The following is a 12,929-nucleotide window of genomic DNA, read 5'->3' as shown; positions in this document are numbered from 1 at the left end:
GCCGTTTAATAACACTTTTTTATATATTCTAAAGAGATATTTAGTATATTACAAATTGATACTATAAAAAAAATAATATTTTGAGAATACTATGTATATATAAAAAAAAATAAAAATGATATTTTAATTAATAAAAAATATAACATATATTATATAATAATGTATTTAATCCTTTGCGTATTTATTCCATGCCAGGAAAACTATAGTTTTATTATGTAATAGATACTATGAGTGTTAACTTTCACCAAACATTATATTAATCTTAACTATATATAATCATTATAACCATATCTAATTGACGAATATAATAATTCATGTTGTATAAATTTTTTTTAAAAATAGGGCCTGGCCTGGCCCGCGTATTTTTAAAAAAATATTTTTCAAGCTCGGCCCTGGTTTTTTTTAAAAAAAATTTTTCAGGCCCGGCCCGGGTATATTTTAAAAATTTAAAATACAGCTCGCGGGCCGGTCCTGCAGGTCTCTGATATTAATATACAAAAATAAATATTAAAATTAATTTTAAATTTTTGCCAATATTTAGAATAGAATATAACCTAGTTGAAATAGAATACTTTGTGATTCATGAAGCCATATATTTTTCAAAAATTCTTGCTATGGGGCATGGGATTTCTTTCCCTCTTCCACCCCCTCTTGCAAGCTACACACCTGAGCCCTTTAATATTTTTTCAAAAAATTTTACTGCAAGGGGTGGGGGGTCTAAAGCCATATTATCTGAGCCTATTCCACTTGGTTACCTATAACTTTCGCTGATTATCAGTCACCTTCCCTTACCTTTTCTGAAGACTTGGATCTTTTCCCATAACTCTATAGTTAAACTTTTTAAGAGAAGATGAGTTTTATATTACAAAAAAGACCATCTTTAGTGGCTATAGCAAATAAAGATATTGGGCTTAGAATTCAGCCATTACTTTAAAATTTTGAATAGATTTGATTCAGTGGTACTTATTTTCATAATTTCAATATACTTACCTTCTTTGTTATAGGGAGTGCAAATCATTTTATAAATCAGAGATTCCGGGCTGGACCGTATTTTAATTTTTTTAAATATACCAGGGTCTACATTTCTTTAAAAAATACACAGGCAGGTCTAAAAATATTTTTTAAAAAAATACCCAAACCGAATATTTTAAATCGCCATTTTTATTTATAAAAATTAAATATAAAATATTCTTAAAAAAGCCAGTCCGGGCCAAAATTAATATTTTTTAAATCTGGGAGTGTGAGAGTGGTACCCCTGCAGGTCTTTTTTATTAATTAAAAAATCATATATAATGTATACTATTTCAGCTATTAACATTTAAAATTCCATTTTAACTTTTAGGACTCATATTGTCATAATCATTGATAATATAATAATTAAATTTTTTATTATATATTATTGTCATTAAAATGTAAATTTTTATAGATATTGAGTTTCAAGTCGTTAATCTTCGAGATTTGACATTAAAATTCAAATACATCATAAATATCTGGTAGGAAATAGTTATGAAATATAATTCTGTAGCAGTGGAAAAACTATTTTTCATTTATGTGATGGGTAAATATTTTTAATATGGAGCGTTTGCAACTTTTTGCAAATATTGTAATCATTAGTAAGATCAAATAATAAGATTTTTCATTTATTTACACCCTCAGTCATATTTTAAATATTTAAATTTTTTGACTATGTATTTTAAGCTTATTAATTAACTTAACTCATTGCATTTTGCGAACGATTTTTAATGTAGCCTAGAAGATGTAACGGAATATACTTTTCGAAAATATATTTTAGTTTATGAGATGTGAAAATACATAATAGCTCCTAAAGCTTAATTTGCATTTAATTTATGATTTGTTAGATTTTTTTCTGTTTTTTAAATATTTGTTCATAGGAAAGTTTCAAACCAAAATAATATTTATATTATATTTAAATAAACGATCCATGTAATAAATCCCAAAATCTAATTTTATCATAAAAATTATGTAAGAAATTTAGCAATACTTTTTTTATAAATTTTTTTATTCAAATAGATATTTTATAAATATACGCCATCTTGCGAATTAAATTTTATTGATTTTATATAATCTTTATTATATCCTTTTTAACTGTAAACAATTATTTATTTGGGTAAATAGAATGTAATGATTAATTTACATGACTTTATTAGTGAAATTATGCAATTAATCTAGTTTTAATTACTTGATAGTACTAAAAAGGATATTTTCAAAACCCAATTAATTGGAAATATAACAAATTTGCATTTTAATCAATAGCACCTTACCTATCACTTATCTACACCTTTAAAAATCATGCATAAAATAAAGTAAAAAATATATTAAAAAAATATATAATTTTTTTTTAAAAAAAAAAAATTTATATTCATCTTAAAGGTTTTATTATGTTATTTTTCTCATAAGTACTTTCAATTTTTTATTTTAATAGTATATTTAAAAACAAAAAACTATAGAAAATAAAATATAGTAAAATAATTTTATGTGATTTTTAAATTTAAAAATATAAGTGAGGGGAGATAGGGGTTATATTGTCCATAAAAAATTGCTGTAAGAAAATAGATGAAGCTAATTTTTTAAAATAGTACCTACTTTTATTTTTTAGATATATGGTGGAAATTAATATTTAAGAAAAAAAACATCCAAGGCTCCTATTATCGTTTCGAGTTGTGTTTGGCTTCTTTATTTTTACATGTTTAAATATTTTTTATATAAAAAGTTAATTCCAAATGAATAAATTGTCAAATATCTTAAATATACCATGAGGGACTTGATGTCACTTAAAACTGTCATATAATATAAAAAAAATTAGTCAATCATATTCATATTGTCATTTAGGACCCTTAGATAAACTGGTGGCTTTAGGTTTGGTTGGACTTTTTTTATTCAAAATAATCCCTGTAATTGCTAATACGTACCTCGCCAAAACCTGCCCCATGTCTTCACAATTGAATAAATATATCAATATTTTTATACATGGTAAAGATGAGTAATTTTTCATTTTGAATTAGTATTTAGTCCGGTCAAAGATCACTATTTATAAATTGTACGATTCAACTGGGCAAATGATTCAGGAAAAAGTATAAAAAGTTACTTTTGACCGTTTTGGAAATCATAACTTGCACTTGGAGATTTCTCATGAGCAATTAAGTGCACAATACTTTAAGACACGATTTAGAGCACTTATATTATTATGAAATTCACAATGATCTTATCGTAAGTTTATTAGGTTTTAAATTCTGTTGAGAAGATATTACCTGCCCCGGGATAACACTATCCCCGGTCTTCCTACATGTAGCTATATTAATAAATATTTGATATTTAGCGATAAAGACTTGGTGTAATTTGATTGAAAAATATAATAATAACTAATATGAAAGAAGGAAAGAAAGAAATTGCTAAATTCCATAAATCAAAGTATCCAACTTACTTACAAATGAATGCCTATCATCGAGGCTATCGATTGAATGATTTTATTTTCTCCATACATTTTATTGAGTTCCATTTTGTAATTTGGATATTTGTACTTGATGTAATTCAAATTAGGAATCTAGCAAACCATGCTTAGCAAAATTATGAAATTTCATTTATATATATTGCTAGATTCCTAATTTGTATTACATTAAGTACAAATATCCAAATTACAAAATGAGACTCAATAAAATGTATGGAGAAAATAAAATTATGCAAGATAGCTCTGAAGGCCTTCATTGATAGAAGTTGGATATTTGTTTTATGGAATAAATTAGCAACTTTGACTTTATACATATTCTTTTTAATTATATTAGTTATATTTTATCAATCAAATTCACACAAGTCTTTATCGCTAAATATCAAATATTTATTAATATAGCTACATGTAGGAAGATTGGGGATAGTGTTATCTTGAGGCAGGTAATATCTTCTCAACAGAATTTAAAACCTAATTAATTTAAGATAAAATCATTGTGAATTTCCTTATAAATAAGCTCTATATCGTGTTTAAAGTTGGTCTTAAAATATCATGCTCCTAATTGCGTTATGAGATATTTCCAAAACGGTAAACAATTTTTGTACTTTTTCCTGAATCATTTGCCCAGTTGAATCGTACAATTTAATAATAATGATCTTTGACCGTTATTGGCACAATTTGATACCTTTATTATTGACGAATAAATGATATCTCATTGAAAATTATGAATTGATTTATTATACTATAATATAAAATGTATTTAGATATTTATGGTTATAAAAATAATGATAAAGGCGGTAAAACATGTTAAAAGATATAAAATTTACATATTCTTGTAAGGATTTTTCAAAATCTTCAATTAAAGTTGAATCTTGCTTCCTTTTTAGATTAATATCATTGACAAAGGTCTGAGCTGCTTTAGCTAGCATATCTTTTGTATAGTTTTTAGCTGCTGAGGGTGATAATTCTGAATTATATTTATGTTGCGATGATGGAACAAAATAATCAAATTCTTTGTATAGTGTTTTTCCACTTGATATAAAATAAATTTCATTTAGCTAAAATAATTTAATTGTACTTCTTAGAAATATCTTTCTCTTGCAAACCATTTTTTATCTTAGGTTCAACGTGTTTTACTTCAGGGTGATTTTCCTCGATAATTTTATCCATAAGAATTAAGTAATAAGTCGAAGTGATTTTTATTTTAAAACAGTGGATTAATTAAATTTCATTTATCAAAAAAATTTTAAAACTTTTAATTTTATTTAAACCAAACGATAATTTTTAGATGAAAATTTTTTTGCTATTTCATAACGACAAAATAAATATAATAAACAGGTCACGTGCAAACGGGGATAGGACAACTAAAGACTAAGGGCATATCAAATCGAGTGTAGTACATAAGGTTTAAAAGATAGGAAGCATTGTTTCGAAAAATTTGGATGTTTTGAACGTTTGCACACAATATTAAAAAATTTATCGTCTGTTTATTTATATTTCCATATTTAAAGGATTTCAATTTTGTATTAACCCTTAAGAGATGCCCAAAAACATCTTTCTTTTAATTGAAGAGTCTCTTGGCGGTGAACTGAGTTAAATTAAATGTGTAAATTTAATCTTTATGATTACCAATAAGATATCATTTCGATATCAAGTTTTTGACTGAATGATTAATTGCAAGATGTTTTAATGATTACAAATTTAATTTTCTTTTATAATATATCCTTATTTTTAAAATATTATTTAAACATTTATTATAAGTAAGCACATATAAATAAGTAGTTATATTTTGCTATTTTAGCTAACGATTGCTAGTCAGAAAAATGTAACGCTGCTATTTCGCGCACTACTTTTTAAATTGTTTCTGCGTTACAAAGATAGCAATAAAAGAAAGTAGAGCGAATTATTATCATGAAAGGTTATAAACTTTCTCTCACATTGTAAAATTAATTACACGTATAATCATGTTTGCAATATATAGATTTGGTCGATTAATTGTATCATAATAAAAGTATGGATTTTCCTACTCCCATTAAAGGGGCTTACCCCCTAACCCCCTCAAAAAAATTGGATGTCAAATTTTTCCAAACCGCCCTCCCCCTCTTTCCGCTTTTGTAGACGCTGCTTGAACCTCTCGTACCTTATAGGTTACTTTACGGACTTTTTTTAATTATTTCTTTTTTTTATAAGATATCTATTAACTTAATAGTTTTTATGTATTATTTTGTTAATACTTTGGTCGAAATTGATATCTTTCTTTGATAAATGATTGTTATTTTATAATTTTATATTAACCGATTAAATAAATGTTTGTAAAAAGAATTGTTAAATTGAACCAATCAATTTTATAATACATATATATAGATTAGATGCGGAATTTGCAGAGTTGTTAAAAGATACTTTTTAAATGGATCTAGATAAAGATACACCGTCTAAAAATTTATCTAGATACAGATACAGTTTCTAAAAAGTTATCTAGATACAGATACAATTTAAAATGTATCTATGTACAGATACATTTTTTATTATACTCTTAGATAAGGTTTGAATAAACCTAAATTAGGATTCTATTGTAAAAATTCATGAAATGATCTAAAAAATTTATTGACTCGATATCACATTTATCAAAATATTACTAAAATAATGATTTTTAGATATTAATATAATATATGTTTAATATAAATAATTATTATATATCATTAATAAAATAATATAATATATGATTAAATGATTATAAATAATTATTAGACTTCAGTAACAACCACTGTCTGTCGGCAAATTATATTTTTTGTGGAGCTAATGTTTTCATCATTTTTATAAATGAAGGATTTTCAACAATTTAAAATGGGAATGCTATCTATAATAAAATCAGTTCTTAAATCATCTAAAGTGGTTTGGGTTAAAGTCTGAGGTCTCTTGGAAAAAAAATTAATGGACGATGAGCCTATGAAAAGAATAACTTTTCTAACTATCACAAGTTCCGAATAATGATAACGAAACACTAAACTTTTTTATATATATTTCCTTCTAAAGTATCAAAAACCGTTGTACTTATAGATTAACGTGTCTAAGCCCTGTTGAGATGTATAACATCAACAAGTATGCTTATAAAAGATCAATGTTATAATTTTTATTCATAGTTATAAATATTCATTTTCAAGATAAAAAATTGCATGTTCTAAAATTTAAAAATATTCGTTTTTAATCATGTTTAATTTGATTGAAATTTTCTTATTCTTTTTTGATTGTTGATATTATTATTATCGTATTTACAAAATCATTATTTTAAATTATGATAGAATATATATTAAAATTGAAATTCAAGCAATATTTCCCTACAAAATCTATCCTAAGAAACCGTGATAGGAATGATGATTTGGACTATAGTAATGATAACAGTTCATATAGTAACGATTCCATAGAAAATAAAGGCACATATGATAATATAACAATAAAATTTGCACTCAACAACAGAGTGCGATTTTCGATAAAAACAAATCTTCATCCAATATTTTAAAATGCAAGTCAGATTCTGAAATCTGCAAAATTGAATCCCACAAGGTTGCTGAAACTTCTATTTTAATAGGATATCCAGCAATCTCAACATACCAAGATCCGATTATATGGAGGAAAAGGATAAGACAGTCGATCAATATCAAGAGGATTGGTCAACTTCCTACCAAGAGGAAATAGCTTGTTCCTCATATCCTACCACTCTTCCTTCAACAAGACAGTTACGTATCTGGAAAAGAATCAAAAGATTCTTTGCGCCAATATGTTGCTGTTGCCCTAATACCCAGGATTGAGACGAACTTCACGTATATTTTCTATCATTATGATATATATATTAGGGTTGCTAAGGGAGCTTTAGGCTCATGTTCGTAGGTAGACGTTAGGGTTGGGATTTGGGAGAGGTTGGGTCTTAATGTGCTAGTATTAGGCCTATTCAAAAACGAATTCGAATCGAATAGTGTATAACGAATCGAATAATTTACTATTTGAATTAGTAGGAATAATAAAATCTATGATTTGTATTCGATTCGAATTAATTTTTTTAATAAAATAAATCATGCTCAAATATATTGATAATTTTTTTTATTACAAATTTGATTTTAAACAGAAAAAATTATAATAATATGTAATCAATAATCTGATAATAAATAATATATAATCAAGTTATAAACAATTAAAATGTATATTATTAATTTAATTTATAATTTAAGCCAATTTTTAAGGCAAAAAGTTTTTCTTATATTTTCTTCCTTATATAACATGCGGTTTTTAGACAAAAAATTAGTTCCAACTGAGAAAAGCCTTTCACAAGTAGTTGATGTTCCTTGTATAGATAGATAATCCCTTGCCATTTTCGAGAGTATGGGGATCCGATATGCATTAGCCTTTCACCATATTAACTGGTCAATATCACTCTTTGCTCTTGGTTCACTCAGATAAAAATCTATTTCACACAGTTGAATATTATTTTGTTTAAAAACAATGTCTAGCCTGTTGTTGAATTTTATCCTTATTTGTTTGACAGTTATAATTATGAGCTTATAAAATAAAATCATATTTAAATGGGGGTAAATTAAATACCTGTATATCTATTGTAAATCTCTTTATATTTCTCCATTAACTTGGATATATCAATATCATAATCAACAGATATTGATTTAAAATATTATACTTCAAGCCTGGGATCTAATATTGTGGTTATTATTGCATCATCCGCAGTTAAATTATAATAGCCCAACAATTTATCACATGCTACTTTGAAACTATTGTTAAAGGATTTATGGAAACCAGGTTTTTCATTTTTTAGATGTTCAAGAATCAAAATATAATAAGGTATAACCAAATTATAAGTAAAATAATTCTCCCCACACACCATATTAGTAGTTTCATATAAAGGCAATAGGATAGCTTTAAATTTTATAAGATCCTCCCATTCTTCCTATATGTTATCAAAGTATTATATTATTACCTAATTATAAATTTTAATTACCTCTGATATTTGTTTTTCTTGAAGAATTTTAATATAAGTTATTACTTCATTAACTAATTTTGTTATAGCAGGCTTTAACAATAAGCCCCTTTCAATCATTTGGTAGGTGCTATTCCACCTTATTTCACAATCCAATTTTGGTTTTAAAAAATTTAGGGGAGGGTGTAGGGAACTACATATATTTATTATTAAATTTAATTTATTAGGGGAATTACGAATCATTCTAATAATGTTTCTTAGTTTTAGAATTGAAGGATCTAAAATTTTTAAAATTTCTTTGGACATTAAATTAATTACATGGGCAAAGCATCGGATGTGCCCTATTTTTATTAATGGATATTTTAAAGAAAATGTATCAATAAATGTTTTATTATTAGTTGCATTATCTAAAGTTATATAAAATTTTTTATTCTCTAAATTATAATTTTTAATTGTTTTGACAAAGGCTTTAAATATATTTTCACCTGAATGTGTTTCATTTATTGGGCTGATATCCAAAATTATGTTATTTATTTTAAAATTATTATCAATAAATGGGCTGTTAGCCCTAAAAAGGGAACCTATGTTGGGGTAGTCCAAATGTCAGATTAAAAATTAATCTGACTTTTATTTTTAGATATTATTTCCTTTACCAACTGTTCTTTTTCGGCAAATGTATTATACATATGCAATTTAAGAGTATTGGAGCATATTGATTTTACAGAACAATCAAGATCACTTATAAAATTTTTAAAATCATTTGAATTAATAATTTTAAAAGATATATTATTATTTATAAATAATTTTAATAAACTATCCTTAAAATTAATTTTTTTTGAAGAATTTGGTGTAGACTTTAAAAAAATGTCAATTTTATTATTTTTTTTACTAAGGTGTGAATGAAACCTATTATAATGATTAATAAGAGGAGATGTTGTTTTGCCTTTACATTTTATAATACTCTAGCAGTGATTGTAATCAGCCTTTTGAGTTGGGGGAGGGGGAACACTATGTTGCTTATTTCCCTATAAATTCAACCCTCTATTGCACGCTATTTTATAATACTCATTTTATTACTCTCATATCTAAAGAAGGCAACAATTTTTTCTCCGAATTAATATTTCTAAGTATTTTGCATTATGTTAACTAGAGTATACAACATACTAAGGGTAAAATGATTTCTTTTTATTTTATTCTCGTCAGTGGCGTCGCTAGGGGGGAGGATGGGCGCGCAGAGGCTCGAGCCTCCTGAAAAATTTGAATAACCCCCTGAAGCAAAAATTTTTTTTTTAATGGCTCCTTAATTTCCCCTTGAACTAAAAATAAATTTTTTTGATTGCCCACTGAATGATTTCTTTTATAATTCCATTAAGTAATATATAGATATAATTTTATTATTTAGAAATTAATAAGACTATTTAAATTTTTATTAAATGAATATTATTATAATTATTAAATTAGATTAATACATATAAATTATATTTTCACTATGTCAGCTAGCAATCAAATTCTGTATTAAAAATATAATATCAATAACTCACTAAATATTAATTTAGCTTTAACAGTTGAAGTTTAATTGACTTTTATTATTTAAATTATTATTTAACCCTAATTAAATAAATATAATCATATATTATTTGAAAATTAACAAATTTAATATTGTAATTAGCAGAGTTCTAAATGACTAATCAACTGTATATTTATTTTGAAATATTATTATTATACCATAAAAATATTTTCAAGGTCCAAATAAGTATAAGAGATTTCTTCAGCGTCTATATGACAGAATTTTCACTGGATGCAAACCCCCTTCAAAAACCTTTACCTACCCCCCTAAAAAATATTTGGAGCCTTCGGCGGCGCTGTTTCCCCTTTCTTATTTCCAAATTTTTAATTATAATGATACTCTTTTCAGAGAATTTATAAAGGATAACTTAAATTAATTTATCTCTTCTACCAACTATCGATATTTTGTAAATATATAGGATATTTTTAGATAATTCAATTAAACCTCCATTATTTACAATGAATTCATTATTATAACATTATGAGCTTGCTGAAATATCTAAACCATTTAAATGCAGAAAGTTTTATTTGGAAAACAATGTGTATGATTGTTTGCAATATATAGATTTGGTCGATGAATTGTATTATAATAGTTCTATAATAAATTTTTTAATTTTTACAGCAATAAATGTTCTCCTATTTCATCTCAAAATTTATCCTACCCCCATTAAAGCCGCCTACCCCTACCCTCAAAAAAATAGGATGCAAACTGTTCCTACCCCTCCCGCTCATGAAGACGCTGGATTTCTTTATAAAAAGTAAGTAGACATATTGTTTATAATCCTCTACTATATACAGTAGTTTATAAAATATTAGATATGTTAAATAGGTGATAACAGTGGTGAAATGTAGCGGTGGAGATTTTAATTAATAATTTTTATTCTAAAACTAAAATGATACTAAAAATAAATATAAAATAAGGTATATATATATGTATTATAAAAAAACAATATAAACGAAATATATAGTTAAAGGCTATAATTACAATTTAAATAAAAAATCAATCGATCAACATTCCCCTTCTTCTGAAAAGCATTCCCACAATCCATCTGAGCTCTCATAGCAAGCTTGTTCCAAATGATTTATCATTTTGATTGTCAAGTTGTTGCATATGTCGTCTTAATCGTTGGCTTGTTTAAATCGTAAGCTTCATATCTCAATGGTTATTATTATCAATTTTTTAAAATTGTTATTATCATTATTTGTTATTAAATATATATGAAGACTTTGAATGATTTTAGAATGTAAATATTATTGAATAACGTAGTAATAGAATAAGATTCGTCGAGTAAAGGAAATAGAATTAATTTAACGAATAACGAATTTGATTAAGAATAATTGAAGCAGAATAAATTTATCAAATATTGAATATTTGGAATGAAATAAATAATTGGTCGCGTTTTATTTTTATTTTATATTATATATATTTTGCGTTTTAGATAATAGCGTTTTACGTTTCTCAATTTTGCGTTTTAGATAATAGATTTCATAATATATCATTTATTTTTTAATTCCGCGATTTTTATAATATATCATTTTATATTTATTTTTAATTACGCGTTTTTTTTTTAAAATCAATATTATATTTTTATAAAAGATGATATGAACGTCTGTACATCCATCTCTCTCTTCAGAAATTTAAACTTTATGCCCTTATTTTTTAATTTAAAAAGTATTTTGAAATAATAATTATTCATAAGATTGCTTTTAGTAAAAAATAATTTTTTGAGCCTCAAATTTTTAGAAAAATATCTCTTCATCACATCCTTGAGTATTATTCTAGGATGAAGACGTTTAGTTTTTATATGACTTCTCTGAGTGATACTTTTAATTGTCTTCAAATTTATAAGTTTCAATTTTTTTTATCTCATTTAGTGTTACTTATAAGAGTTATTTTAATTTTATTATTTTCTTTAATATTAGTTTCATTGTTTTCTTTAATGTTTATATCCTTATTTTCTATAATCACAAATATTTCAAATTTTATTATATAATTTGTCTCTTTTAGTTTATAAGAATCTCTTTCATTTTGAATATTTGGTTCTAATTATATTTTTCAATTTTTTGTTTCTAAGAGATTTACAATTACAATGATAATTTCTTTTATTATAATGTGTTTCTTTATAATATTTATTGTCTAATTTTCTATTTTCATAATAATTCTCATTATTAGATTTATTAAAATTTTTATTACGAACATTTTTCTTATCATGGGATTCACAGTTATGACCTCTAAAGTTGTTAGTTTTATAATTTCTGTAATCTCTACAATTATAATTTTCATAATATCTAAAATTATTATTATTGAAATTTTTATTAAAATTAATATCATATCTATTAACAAAGTTTCGTCCAAAGTTGTTTTTAAAATGCTCATTAGAACTATATTCGTTATAATTTCTTTTTGTTATAATTTCTTTTTTGTTATAATTTCTTTTTTTGTTATAATTATTATTTCTATTATTATTATAATAACCTATGTCACTCACTAGTATTATAATTTTTTTAGACTGAATTTTGTTATGAAATCTATAATGGGGAATTGAATTAAATATGGCCTATCTACGTAATATTTTTTAATTATATCTAAGAATATATCATTAGGTAATTCAGTTAATTCCCACATTTGGTCATAATCCCAGAAATCAAAAATACGAAAAATATTAATGGGTAGGTCATCAAGAAATTTAACTGTTAATTCATTATTAAGTAAATATTTTCTAAGGTTATCTAAGTATTCATATATGTTCATTATGACTGATTTATATTTAATTTATTAAGTTATTTTATACAACTCATAAATAACTTCTATTTTTTTTTACTTGGATTTAGAATATTTTGTAAATCGTCATTGGTTTTACTCTATAGAATTCATAAACTATTGTCTAACTATCATATTGGTTCTTGTAAGTTCAAATA

The sequence above is a fragment of the Gordionus sp. m RMFG-2023 genome, chromosome 4 (genome assembly GCF_954871325.1).
Source record: "Gordionus sp. m RMFG-2023 chromosome 4, tfGorSpeb1-WG-v2, whole genome shotgun sequence".
NCBI classification, from domain to species: domain Eukaryota; kingdom Metazoa; phylum Nematomorpha; class Gordioida; order Chordodea; family Parachordodidae; genus Gordionus; species Gordionus sp. m RMFG-2023.
The sequence above is the reverse complement of the archived record's forward strand: the minus strand, read 5'-3'. Positions refer to the sequence as shown.